The sequence below is a fragment of the Oryctolagus cuniculus genome, chromosome 15 (assembly GCF_964237555.1).
Source record: "Oryctolagus cuniculus chromosome 15, mOryCun1.1, whole genome shotgun sequence".
Classification (NCBI taxonomy): Eukaryota; Metazoa; Chordata; class Mammalia; order Lagomorpha; family Leporidae; genus Oryctolagus; species Oryctolagus cuniculus.
The window spans coordinates 72,283,341-72,298,255 of NC_091446.1; the positions used below are offsets into that span (position 1 = coordinate 72,283,341).

At 41.1% G+C, this 14,915-nt stretch overlaps 1 pseudogene; it reads left to right on the plus strand.

Moving 5' to 3' along the window:
* The first annotated feature begins 8,097 nt into the window (after positions 1-8,097).
* On the plus strand, positions 8,098-14,368 carry LOC100359333 (large ribosomal subunit protein uL18-like; annotated as a pseudogene).
* Positions 14,369-14,915: the final 547 nt, after the last annotated feature.

Here is a 14,915-nt window from a genome sequence, read left to right on the forward strand (position 1 = left end):
TAAATGTAAAATAAATAAATAAGACCTAAAAAAAAGAGCTATGGTGAAAGGGATTGCATTAATTTAAACAGAACAGGTACAAAATGTATATTCCATCTCTTTCCTTTAAAAGAAATGTTGGACTGCTACTATCTTTAAGGCCCCACCCTTTCCTTTTCCCCTGTGCCCCTCTGATGAGAAATCCTGAATGCTTCCTCCTTGGAGAGTTTTGCACTACACAACTCTTTTCCTGTGTTGCACGCTTTATCTCTGCCTCATTCTCAACCAACACAAAAAGCACCAAGCAATCATATGTCCTACCTGTTTCAAACCATTTTGTGACAAGTTTTGGAGGACTGCCCAGTTATCCTAAAGGCTCATTAAGCAAGTAACAAGCTTTTTTGTACACCCTTGGAGACTGACATACAAAACCATTTTTGAGCAGGGCTCTGAACTGGGTTTATGCCTAGCTTTAACATTAATTTAAAAATATAGAGAAGATATTTCAGGCCAAAGCACAAATTAAATCAGCAATGAACAGTGCTTACAGAGGCAATGCTCACAAACTGATTCATGCCTTCGCTTGGTTGATCAGACACTGAACACTTCAAGTGTAGATAAGCATGTGGTCATTACTTAGGAAGTTTAGAAGCAACTAAGCAACTAGCTGGCTGGACAGAGCTGGGAAAAGCTCTAGAATTAGAGCTATTTACCCCAATTTCTAAGTTTGTCCCTTTTTTTTTCTGGCAATAGTAAGTGCTTCATAAATATAATCTAGTCATATTGGTAGTAATATGATCAGTGGTGTAAAGGATAAGTGTCTTAGATGGATGGACGTCAATGTCATCCTAAAGAAAACTTGAAGCAGGGGTGGAGGATGCATTGGAACATGAAATTGTAGCAGCTACACTTCTCTTCGGTTTCACTTTCCTCAATTTAGAGGTCTATCTCTGCTTAAATAACACAAACGGTGGTCCTTAACTCTGCTGGTTCATTATAATGGATATGTTGGTCTACAGCTTTCATTGCTCTTCATCAACAAAAATATTGTTCTTCCTTATCTGGGTGTCTGGCCTCCAGAATCTACACAAAGACCCACCGACGAATCATGAAAACTGCTTTTCGTATTCATGCGTGCCTCTGCACAAGTCTTCTCACTCTTCCCTTGAAACTTCAGATTGTGAGAAACGTCACTCTACATTTAATATTAAGGGTAGACTTTCCTTGTTGATACCATGTTTGTTCTTCTTCCTTAAAGAACCATCTATATCAGTGTATAAGGAAATAAACGTACATCACTTTCATTAGCTTGAATATGAGCTCTTTAGCAAGTGTCTCCATATTATCCATGCTTTAACAATTTACAGACTTTCTAGAAGTTCATATTACCAAGGATGCTTAAGGCACTTCTCTCTCTCTCTCTCTCTCTCTTCTCTCCACCCCTTCTACCCCCACAGTGTTCCTCTTTGGGCCATTGTTCAGTGGCCCCTTCCACTAAAGCCTAAGCCATTCTCTTCATTAGTCTTGCTCTACATTCCTGCTCTATCGTATTTTATACACCTATTCTTACCCAAGGATCAGCACATTCCTCTCAGCCTTACTCATCATATGATCTCTATTATCCTTCCCAGTGATACACATTATTAGCCTCATGTCTCTTAAAATATTTGATTTCTCTGTTTTCCCAATCCACCAGTCCACACTTCTGTAAAGGCACAGTTCTATTTTAACCTTGTCTTTCCCGGAAACTTCTCAGATCTAAGCTTTCATAAACCAAGTTTTCCTGTCTGATCACATCTCAGCCCTACTGTTTATTTATCTAACCGCTAATTCATTAGGTGTTCCTAATGACTCCCTACTATGTGTCACAGGCTCTACATAGACTGTTAGGCCACTAGATCTGCCTTTTCTCCTCATTATTCTCTCTGCCCCTACTTCATCCCTAAACTCCAAATCAGATATAAACGATTATATATTATAGCACTAAAAATATAACTTGTGAAAAATTTGGATGACTGTCTGAAAACAAGCAGGAAGTGCTCACGTTTAGTGCATAAAGATAATGAAGGATGCTAACATTTGGTAACTGATAATTATGCCAAAATTTCCCATCAGAAATATGAAGAAAATACTTAATATCCATTTATCAATATAGTCTAATAGCTTGCACACAAGATATAAATTAGCTAATGAGCTTAATTTCAAGATTCAAGAGAAGTGCAAGATACAATTTATTAATTTGCATATCATGGGGAGAGTGGAAATTTTTCTAGATACAGGTCCTTAATCCTAGGAATACGTAAAAATCACCTAAAGAACTGTTTTGGTCAATGCTTGGATCGTATAGCTGATCAATTAAATTATCTTGTGAGTCTTGGGCATTAGTATTCTTTTAGCTTGTCCAGGACTCATCTAGGGCTGGGAAATACTCGTCTACCCAGACTTGAATGTTACCTAACTCAGTGGGCTTTTCTGAACCACTAGAACTCATGGCAGAGCTAGGGGCCCACATTTTAATTTTCAAAGTCTTGAGATTTGATTTTGCCCAGATGGTTTCCTAATTTGTTTGTTTTACGTTAGGTTGGTTTAAAAATCTCACTCATTCAAAATGAACCCAAAATGTACTATGCATTTTAATTACTGTGATAATTCCAGCTTAAGTATAAGCTTTTTTATGACATAGCTAGAAAAACATAGCAAACTTCTTGCTAATGTGAAATAACTTAATGGAAATTAGAGCATTGTTTACCAATTACAGTTTTCATGCAGAATCGTAGTTTTTATTGGTTATTGGCCAATATATTCAGAGATGACTACAACTATTTTGCTTTCAAAGAAGCATTCTCACTTGAACATGATTTTTTACAATCATCTAAGTTAAATTATATTTATTGCAGAGGGGTTGGAATGGGTGATGTGCTCTGCAGATTGAAACTTAATTAGATATTTGATCTATAGGGATACTCCAAATTTCTCATAAACAAGACGGCCAAAAGGCTAAGGAGTGACTGTTGCAAAGAATATCGTCTCATTGCAGTGAAACGCTCCATTTTGACACAACATCTGTATGTTTCTCCACTGGCAACCACTAGATCAGATTACTCCACAGGCATTGCCTGCTGTTGCTACCACACTTCCAGCCAGCCATAGAACAAAACAGGACTGACATCCTGAACATGGCATGAAATGATGTCACAGTGCTACATACAAAGAAATACTGCATGGCCTTGGAACCATAAACCATAATTTCTTAGTAATCATTGACAGCAGTAACAAAAGCATGCCCTTTTTAACTGGCTATTTAATAGATGTGTTGAAATTGGGAGTGTGCTTGTTTTTCTTAAAGGTCAAATGAAGTGAAAAACAGATGCTGAGTCTTTTATACAATCAAATACATTTTATGATTTAAGCAAAGAAATTTAAGAAATAAAATATACTGTACAAGTGTAGACAAGCAGCTTTCTGACAGACCTTGAACCTACTCAGCTGCCCTCCATGAAGCAATCACAGACAAGTGATTAACAAGCAGTGAAATGATTTCCTACAAAATAAGCGAAAAAATACACCCTGGATTTTGTGGTGGCAAATGTCTAACACTTAGCTATACTGAAAGGCCCAGGCAATCAACCTCAAATACTGCACAAACCAGGGTCTCAGCCGAATCCACTCATTAACACATGAAAAACTGATGAGGAAAGGTGTTTTGTACTACAAAGTCACAGAATTCATGAGTTGCAGAACTGGAATTAATACCTAAGTCACCTAACTACTGACTTAGGCATTTTTAGGATGGCTTTCAAGTTTGGGATCTAGGAATTGGTCATTTGTTTAATTTTGATTTTGACTAAGATAACTGATAAGTGATCCAGTACACTTCTGTTCTTAAATAAAACATCCTGGGATTCTAAGTCATCTGAATGGAGTGCAAGAAAATCAGGAGCAGGTGCTTAGTCCCCAGTTCCTCTAAGTAATTTAATGAATGAGGTTGAGACAGATAAAACTCAAACTTCCTCTGTCTTCTAATTCTTCTTACCAAAATAGCCAATAAAATTCATTTAGCCTTTTCTTTTCTTTGCTTTTTAAGGATTTATTTATTTTATTTGAAAGACAGAGTTACAGAGAGGTTGAGGCAGAGAGAAAGATATCTTCCATCTGCTGGTTCACTCCCCAGATGGCCACAATGGCCAAAGCTGCACCCATCTGAAGCCAGGAGCCAGGAGCTTCTTCTGGGTCTCCCATGTGGGTACAGGAGCCCACAGAATTGGGCCATCTTCTACTGCTTTCCCAGGTGATAGCAGAGAGCTGGATTGGAAGTGGAGCAGCCAGGACTCAAAGCAGCGCCCATAAAAGCGCCAGCACGGTAGGCGGCGGCTTTACCTGCTATACCACAATACCAGCCCCAAACAATTTCTAATAATTTACCAGGATGTAATATTTCTCTTATAGAAGCATTCAAAATTGACATTTGTTTATTGTACTTTGATAACAGAGGAAACATCTATTTAAAAACCAAATAATCACTTGAAAAATGGGAAAATAGCACTTATATAATAGGATTCAAGATAATTCTATAATTCTTTTTAATATGATATAGATTAGAGATCACAAATACAGAGTGAGAAATAAACTTTGCAGTTTTTCTAATAAGATTCACATGAATCTTAGGGTTTTTTTTTGGTATTTCCTTTTGTACTTACTATTTTCACATTTATTTCATTTACCTTCTATCTGTGTGGTACACACTATTATTACAGCTATTTGTGTCATAAGATCTACAACTTCAAGGGCTATCTTGATACGTTTGATCCTCGTGGGGCCCTGGAAACCTAGGAGTGTGCCTCACTTCTCATCAGATATGCCCCTCTCTGCAAGAAAAGCCCAGCCCAGCAAGCCCCCTTATCAGTCAACCAGCTGTACCCTATCTTGTCCTCCACTGTTCTTGAGTTACCTGATAGGTTTCACCTTCCTGCCTAAGCATTGCATTACTCAACCAAGCCAATCACATTCTTTTTTTTTCTTTTTGACAGGAAGAGGTAGACAGAGAGAGAGAGAGAGACAGAGAGAAAGGTCTTCCTTCCATTGGTTCACTCCCCAAATGGCCGCCACGGCCAGCGCCTGCGCCAATCCAAAACCAGGAACCAGCTGCTTCCTCTTGGTCTCCCATGCGGGTGCAGGGCCCAAGCACTTGGGCCATCCTCCACTGCCCTCCTGGGCCACAGCAGAAAGCTGGACTGGAAGAAGAGCAACTGGGACAGAATCCGGCGCCCCAACTGGGACTAGAACCCAGGGTACTGGCGCCGCAGGCAGAGGATTAGCCTAGTGAGCTACGGTGCTGGCCCACATTCTTCCACGGGAACTAAGGGGCACCCCACCCTTCTATTACTACAAAGCCTGCTTTTGAGAGCTCTTCCTGGTTCATGTCATTCCTAAGCATAACGCCTGTGTGCCTTGCTTGGCACGCTGTATGCTCTTGTCCTGAATTGTAACTATATGTGACTAATAATCTACTGCTGCCAATCGCATCCGTCCAGTGACAGGTGCCATTTGCTAAGCTCTCTTGGATCATGAAGACCACAAGATTACTCTTTGACCAGTTTGGTGGTGAGAAGAAGACAGAGAGAGAGATCACCATACAGATGTCCTGAACCTATCTCCATGTGATCCACATGTATACCAAAACTTCTTTTTTTTTTCTTTTTGACAGGCAGAGTGGACAGTAAGAGAGAGAAACAGAGAGAAAGGTCTTCCTTTTTACCGTTGGTTCACCCTCCAATGGCCACTGCGGCCAGCGCACCTCGCTGATCCGAAGCCAGGAGCCAGGTGCTTCTCCTGGTCTCCCATGGGGTGCAGGGCCCAAGCACTTGGGCCATCCTCCACTGCACTCCCTGGCCCCAGCAGAGAGCTGGCCTGGAAGAGGGGCAACTGGGACAGAATCCAGTGCCCCGACAGGGACTAGAACCCGGTGTGCCGGCGCCGCAGACGGAGGATTACCCTGTTGAGCTGCGGCCCCGGCCCCAAAACTTCTTAATCGTGTGGTTCTCCAGCCATAAACACTTTTCCACCTACTGGATGTAGGTTGACATTTCAACTGTATGACTGTCAGGATGCAATGATTATGAGAGCTCAATGTTAAAAAGAATAAAAAAGGAGAGACATTTGCAGGTCTCGACCCTGGCTGAAGATTTGCATTCGAACAGTAGCTTCAGTTTTTATTTCTTCTTTTTTTTCAGGCCAAAGATTGCACGGACTTCCTTGGCAACCCCAATAGCAACAAGCTCAGGAGACAGATTAATTTTAGGCAATGCCAATGTTTTATGGAACTATGCCTAAAACAGTTCTTTGTAGGTCATCTAGCTTGTTGCAATTTCATGGTCACAGCGTGTACCCATGAGCATAGCCTTGCTGCTCTAACAGTATTCCAAAAGGGGCCCTGGCTGTGCACCTCAGTTTAAAGGAGCCAGAGGTCTGGAATCTGTTAGGTTTCTATGGCACAAATAATGTGTAGGATTTCATTATAGCTTGCTGTGTACCCAATGGGTCTGTTTTGGGAAGTTCTTACACAGCATCTTTATAAAATAATGAAGTACTTGCTCAAAGTTATACAGCTTCCTTTTAAGGGTGAGAAGACAGGAAAATTCAGAACTATTTTGAGAACTGCAGGATAGTGAAAATAGAGCAGGCAGGCTTTTCATGTAGGCAGCTCCAGGATCATGTTTACTTCTGTCTCTTTAATACTGCTGCATCTTTAGACAAGTTACTTTACTTCCCTAACCCTTTCATCTGAAATTGATAGTAATTATCTTGCAAACAAGTTTAATATATATATTTGTCATCCTTGCATTTCAAAACATATGCATTCATAAGTATGGAGGTAAATTTTGTGAGATGTAAAATTAAAATCATCTTAAGACTTATATGTCTGCCACATTAATATATGGATACAAAATTATGGAAAATAGTCATGTGTAGGATTTGAAAGAGGATTGAGATGATTCTTCTTGTATAAGAAAAAATATAACAGCAAAACAACCATCCTTGCCTAGATGCCAAAAAGGTGCCATAACTTCTAAAGTTGATGGGCCAGGTGTTGAGGAGCAGGAGTTAGGCTGCCCATGGAGACACCTGAGTGATGGCTCCAGTCCTGCGCGTTCTTCTGCTTCAGCTTCCTGCTAAAGCATCCTGGGGAGGGAGCGGGGAGTGTAGGAATGATGGCTGAAATGCTTGGGTCCCTGACACGGAAGTGGAAGACCTGGATGGAGTTTGACTCCTGGCTTCCACGTGTCCCAGCCTTTGCTGTCCATGCATTTGAGGAGTGAAGTAGCAGATAAAAGATCTCCCTGCCCTCCTCCTCCGCTTCTCCCTCCCCTTCACCTTCCTCCTCTCCCTCTCCCCTTCTCTCTCTTTCAAGAATATGAAAATAAGGATGGGTGTTGTGGCATAGTGGGTAAAGCCGCCACCTGCCACGCAGGCATCCCATATGGGTGCCGGTTCCCATCCCAGGTGTTCTACTTTCCATCCAGCTGCCTGTTAATGGCCTGAGAAAGAGGTAGAAGATGGAGAACTGAATGAAGCTCCTCGCTCTTGGCTTCAGACCGACCCAGCCTTGGCTGTTGTGGCCATTTGGGAAGTGAACCAGCAGATAAGAAATTCTCTCTCTCTCTCTCTCTCTCCCCCCTTCCCTCCTCTCCCTTCCCCCTTCCTCCTTCCCCCTTCCCCCTTCTCTCTATGTAACTCTGACTTTCAAATAAATAAATAGATTTTTAAGAAAAATATGAAAACAAATAAACATTCAAAATGCCAGTTTACCTACTTGACTCCTAATTCTAGAAGGTGTCATTTCCCTTGAGGAACATTATTCAGTTTTAGAAAAAAAGAAAAGAAATGAGTTGATTATCTTGTTTTCTAAAAATTCTACAGTAGCATCTTTTAATATTGTTTGAGATTATTTATCTCTATGGATATTCCTAGCAATAATATGAGGCCTTACTTCATACAAGTATACTTGAAAAACTTCACAGCGAATACATATTATGAAAAACTGCTTTGTCCCCACCCTGTAGCACTGCTGGGCCTGCAGGTCTGTGTCGAGCCCTGGTGGCAAGGTCTCTGTTCCACAGAATGGGGTTTGTCAGAGTTGTCAAGAACAAGGCCTACTTTAAGAGATACCAAGTGATGAAATCCTTACTTAATGTATACTAAGCTGATCTTCTGTATATTAAGATAATCGAAAATGAATCTTGATGTGAATGGAAGGAGAGAGGGAGTGGGAAAGGGGAGGGTTGTGGGTGGGAGGGACGGTATGGGGGGAAAGCCATTGTAATCCATAAGTCATACTTTGGAAAATTTATATTCATTAAATAAAAGTTAAAAAAAAAAAAAGAGATACCAAGTGAAATTTAGAAGACGGCGAGAGGGTAAAACTGATTATAATGCTCAGAAATGCTTGGTGATCCAGGATAAAAATAAGTACAACATACTCAAATACAGGATGACAGTTCGTGTAACTAACAGAGGTATCATTTGTCAGATTTCTTATGCCCGTATAGAAGAGGATATTATAGTCTGCCCAGCTTATGCACACGAACTACCAAAATACAGTGTGAAAGTTGGCTTGACCAATTATGCTGCAACATATTGTACTGGCCTGCTGCTGGCTTGCAGGCTTCTCAATAGGTTTGGCATGGACAAGACCTGTGAGGGCCAAGTGGAGGTGACTGGAGATGAATACAATGTGGAAAGCATTGATGGTCAACCTGGTGCCTTCACCTGCTATTTGGCTGCAGGGCTTGCCAGAACTACTACTGGCAATAAAGTTTTTGGAGCCCTGAAGGGAGCTGTGGATGGAGGCTTGTCCGTCCCTCACGGTACCAAACAATTCCCTGGTTACGATTCTGAAAGCAAGGAGTTGAATGCAGAAGTACATCAGAAGCACATTATGCGGCAGAACGTTGGTGATTACATGCGTTACCTAATGGAGAAGATGAAAATGCTTACAAGAAACAGTTCTCTCAGTACCTGAAAAACAATGCGACCCCAGACATGGAGGAGATGTATAAGAAAGCCCATGCAGATATGTGAGAGAATCCAGTGTATGCGAAGAAGGCCAAGAGAGAAGTTGAAAAGAAGAGGTGGAACCGTCCCAAAATGTCCCTTGCCCAGAAGAAAGACTGGGTACCTCAAAAGAAAGCAAGCTTCCTCAGAGCCCAGGAGCGGGCTGCTGAGAGCTACACCAAACAATTTTCTATGAAGATTTTTCTGATAAAGACAATAAACGTATTAACAAAGCAAAAAAAAAAAAAAAAAAAAAAGATGCAGGGATTTCAAAACTTTTTGCACCACAATAAACTTGTCTTCTAATCCCACGTTCCACAAAGTTTTGGAGACCCCTTGTATATGGTAAAATAATGTAACCTTAGCCTTGTTTCCCACCACAGTGTGCCGAGGGTGTGGGAATCTGCCAGTGGATCGGCTTCAGAGCACAAGGTCGCATCACTGGGAGAGATTCTGAAACGTCCTTTCCAAAACACCACTCCTCTGGTGAAATCAGAATGTTCAAAATAAAAGTGTACCGGGGCCAGCGCCGTGGCACACTTGGTTCATCCTCCATCTGCGGTGCCGGCATCCCATATGGGTGCTGGGTTCTAGTCTCGGTTGCTCCTCTTCCAGTCCAGCTCTCTGCTGTGGCCCGGGAGTGCAGTGGAGGATGGCCCAGGTCCTTGGGCCCTGCACTCACATAGGAGACCAGGAAGAAGCACCTGGCTCCTGGCTTTGGATCAGCGCGGTGCGCCGGCTGCAGTGGGCCAGCAGCAGCAGCCATTGGGGGGTGAACTAACAGAAAAAGGAAGACCTTTCTCTCTGTCTTTCCCTCTGTCTATAAATGTTTGATAATCATGAAGCCATAAAAATGTGCTACTGCAACAAAGCACATAAGTGCTCCCTTTTCTTTCCTTCTTCAATGCCTTGGGTCATCTCTATAATTACATTTAATATATTATTGTTTTTATCTTTGTGTCTATCTTTCCCAATAGACTGTTACTTGAAGTTATGAATTCAGTCGTATTTCTCTTTATTGACATTATAAGAGTATATAGAGAAAATTCCAAAAGGTTTATTACAGAACTAAATAAGGAATGAGTGAGTAAAGGAATGACTATTTATCACCATTAATATGGTATAACTCGATTTCTGATTTATATACCAGGTTGCTTTCCATCTTCCAATCTCCTAAATGGTTGAGATCATTTCTTCTAGGACAGTATCTAAACCAGTGACCCAGGGCCCAGTATTGTAGTTAATCCTCTGCGGGAGATGCTGGTATCCCATATCTGAGAGCCCTTTTGAATCCTGACTGCTTGGCTTCCAACTCCCTGCTGATGTGTCTGGGAAAGCAGCAGATGACGGCTCAAGTACTTTGGCCCCTGCACTCCCATGAGAGACCTGAATGGAGTTCTTGGATCCTGGCTTAAACCTGGCCCAACCAAACTCTCACAGCCATTTGGGGATTGAATCAGTGGATGGGAGATCCCTGCCCCTACCTCAATGTGTGTGTTGCTTTGCCTGTGAAATAAATCTTTATAATAAACAAACAAACAGATCAGGGACCAAGAGCAGTACATACTTAAATTGTTGCTTAACTATAGGATGTATGAATGGGGTGGGGTGGGGGGAGGTAGTATTAAATGCTTAAAGAAGAAACTAATGAACAAAGTAATTCAAACAAGACTTTAAACAATAAATCACATACATTTTAGGTAATTCTTAGTGCTGTTTTATTTTCTATATAAATTCCTTTACAAGTTTTCTTATTCTTGTTTAATGAGCTAAAGGAATAAAGACATTCCTTTTGTGGATTAGTTATTCTGCATATGTTAACCAGAAAAATAGAATTCAGTGGTGTGTTAAAATGCATTGAAACTTACATATATGTTTCTTAAACAAATAATTAGAATGTAAGGTAAATCTGGCACCATGCTGCTTCATTTTAAGGCAAAACCCTTTATTGCAGTTAAGGCTTAGGTCAAGCAAAGAGAGTTATATGTCTGAACCATCAAAGAAGATTAGTGCCTATTTCTGTTAGTTGAGGGAAAGGCAAGACAAATAGTATAACCAGAGATTCATCCTGAGTTCTACTGAGAGAAATTTCACAGCACAAAATAAAGATTATTGAAAGACCTTGAGATGGGGGCCAGGGCCCCACATGTGAACAGCCTGGAAGAATTCTGCAACCAGAAAGATATGAGATGGAAATTAAATATATACATTTAAAAATGCAGGTTGAGGAGCCAGCACTCTAGCATAGCGAGTAAAGCCATGACCTGTGACACCTGTATCCCAAATAGGCGCAGGCTCAAGACCCAGCTAGCTGCTCCCCTTCCAATTCAACTCCCAGCTAATGCACCTGGAAAAGCAGCAGAATATGGCCCAAGTGCTTGAGCCCATTCACCTCTGTGGGAGACCTGGAAGAACCTCCTGGCTCCTGGCTTTGGACTAGCCAAGCTCAGGCCATTGCAGTCATCCCACAGTAGATGGAAGATATCTCTCTCTGTCTCTCCCTGTCTCTCTCTGTAACTCTTTCAAATAAATAAGTAAATCTTTAAAAATAAATAAATACAGGTTGAGGGAGAGGTGTTACCTTAGGTTGGTGTTCCTGACACTACGTCCCACATAGTTCCAGTCCCAGCTACTCTACTTCTGATTCAGCTTCCTGCTAGTGCTGTCCCTGGGAGAGAGCAGATGAGGATCACCTTATAACCTAAACTTTTATTGTATTCCTTAAATACAGCAAGAATTCAGTACATATCTGTGGGTTGAACAAGTGAGAAGTCAAATAAATGATTGTGTCTGGAAGAATATGAAAAAGCTCAAATCAAGACCAATTTGGGAGACTGGGAAAAACAAAGGAGTCAACACTAAGACTGTTCCCTGTGGAGGTCAGGAAGAGGTACTGAGTCCTGTAGACTTCTGTTGAGACCCAGGGCAATAGATGTTGCTCGGTCGTCATTCCCATTTGGGAAAGCTTTACAGAAAAGGGAAAATAGTTGTAGCCAGTGAAGGATTATTGATGAAAATAATGGAATACAAAAACAATAGAGCTATTTTTAATCATGTGTTTCTTAACATTTTAGATTCAGTATTTGTATTTGTGGTGATTTTCAGTGTGATCCATTGTGTTTGTCAAGTCTCTGTTTCCTTGTCAATTAATTTAATTAATGAACCAACAATGAGTTAACAAAATTTGTGATTATGTGAAGAAATTCTAAATTTCACAGAAAAATATTTAACTAAATATCCTGTGAATGTAAGTAATAAAAATGCTCCCTGTAACCTGTGGGAAAGAGGTGGGTGGGCGTATTTTGCCAAGGTGCTTTTGGAATAAGCTTTATTTCCCTGTATAAAGCATAAGCATTCATTGTGGGAAATGGGGTGATACAAAACAGGTACAGGAATGGAACCATGTATCACATGCCCTTGAACCATCACTGTAGCCATAGCTACAAACTGATAGCTCCATTCAAGCCCAGCTTCACCTTCTGTTGTCAGCATCATCTTCAAAGCATCCATGATGTGTTTTGGTTTTTTGTTTGTTCGTTTTGTTTTTTTGCCCCTGAACTTCTCCAACATTGTAGGAACTCACCCAGTCCATGTATAACTGTAACCTAGAAACATTGAGGAATTAACACTGCTATAGTCAACCTTCAACCAGCGAGAAACAGGAAGCAATGGGTAAATGCTCCAAATTCCAGCACTTCTGGAGTATTTCTAAGGAAGGAAGTCTCAGTGGAAAAGAGCACCTGTTGCCCCAGCAGCAGCCTAATAGATTTTTCATCTTTTTGTCTCTATCTTTTCTCATTTCTATTCTTTTTTGGTTTTTTGACAGGCAGAGTGGACAATGAGATAGAGAGACAGAGAGAAAGGTCTTCCTTCCGTTGGTTCACCCCCTCAATGGCTGCTGCTTCCGGTGCACCACACTGATCCGAAGCCAGGAGCCAGGTGCTTCTCCTGGTCTCCCATGTGGGTGCAGGGCCCAAGCACTTGGGCCATCCTCCACTGCCTTCCCTGGCCACAGCAGAGAGCTGGACTGGAAGAGGAGCGACCGGGACAAAATCTGGTGCCCTGGCCGGGACTAGAAGCCAGTGTGCCGGCTCCACAGTGGAGAATTAGCCTAGTGAGCAGCGGCGCCGGCCTTCTCATTTCTATTCTTGATTTCATGTACTGACTAAACTATCTCGTTGCAAGTCCTTTCCTCAATCTGTGCTTTCAGAAGAACCTGAACTAAAATACATTTAAAAAATAAAACTATGGATTATTGGAAGACCTTGAGAGGGGAACAAGGGCCCCAGCAGCCAGTGAGAATTCTGCAGCCAGAAAGAGATATGATGGAAATTAAAACATACACTTAAAACACAGGTTTAGGGGTTTAGGGACAGGTGCTTGGCACAGCACCTTGGGTTGGTGTTCAGGACACCTGCGTTCCATATGGAAGTCCCTGGTTCCAGCTCCAGCTACTCTGCCTTCCAACTTGACTTTTTTTTTTTTTTCAAAATGACAAAATAAGGTACTATATTTGAAATAATGTGAGTATAACCAAATTATTTTTAAATAAATCTTTTTAAAATTTTATTCATTTATTGAGAGGCTGACACACAGAGAGAGCTCCTACTTACTGTTCAAATGCCTGGCTAGATCAGGCCAAAGCCAGGAGCATAGAAATCGTCCAGGTCTCCCATGTGGGTGACAGGAATCTACATACTTGCTTCATCACCCGCTGCTTCAAGGGTCTGTATTACATTAGGTGTGGAGCCGGGAAAACTACCGTAGGTACTCTAATATGGAATGCAGGCATCTAAACCCTCAGGCCAAATGCTCACTCTTAATATTGCCAAATTGTACACAGCAAATGATGAAAATCTCTCTCACATCCACCAACCCTGTCTTCAACTCCATAGTAGTCAGTCTTAATAAATTTTTACATAAACCCATCCTGTCATATTTTATGCTTACATAAACCCTTCCTGTCATATTTTATACTCTTTTTTACACATAAATGTATATAAAAACTTTTTCTTACTTAACATTAAGGGCATTTAAAATTACTTGTTGTGTGTTTTCCACTTTTCATAAGAAACATAGTTATCACTTTTGTTATTTTATGATTAGTATATAAGGAATCTGAATCTTTTGATTACTTTTTGACCATGATATTTCTTCAGTGATTGGGAATAAGCAAACAAATCACTAATGGATGGCATACAGCTTTAAATTTTAGCAGTGTTCAGTGAATGTGAAATAAACAACTTGCTTCAAATAGTTTTTCGAAATCTATGCCCACCAGAACTTTGGCAATGAACTGCCGCAAGATAGAGTGACGAAGAAGAACCACCATCTCTAGTAGCTGTGTATCAGCTTAAATTCAGCTGATTCAGGCTGAGACGCGGGCAGCCTCACCCCTAGAACCCCTGCGGCACCACAGGTGTCCGGTCTCTCTTCCAAATTCTGCTGGCTGGGCTGGTTCAGCTCCACTTGTCTGTCATCCTCCTCCAGGATTGCCAGTGTCAATGCTTGTTCTGTTTGGTACTCTGCTGCCAACAGAATAGAAAACTGTCCACAAAATTGCCTGCCGTAGAAGAACATGCTCAGTGATTACAATGGTAATAACTGCTAGTGTTACGAAGCCTCTGAGGTCCTTTTTATCATTAGTGTCATATCATGCATTGCCTGTTATCAAATAATGATTTTTCCCTGTGTATGTGCCCCTTTCTACTAATTTTTAATTAGTTCATGAAAGGCTTGAGATTGTTTTATAACTTTATTTTATTTTTCAAATACACACACACACACACACACACACCAAGAAATGTTTCCTAGGCATGATATCTAAAAACTCACAACACGATTTCTATAAAACTGCAGGATGATGTTATTTCATGTGGTCTTAG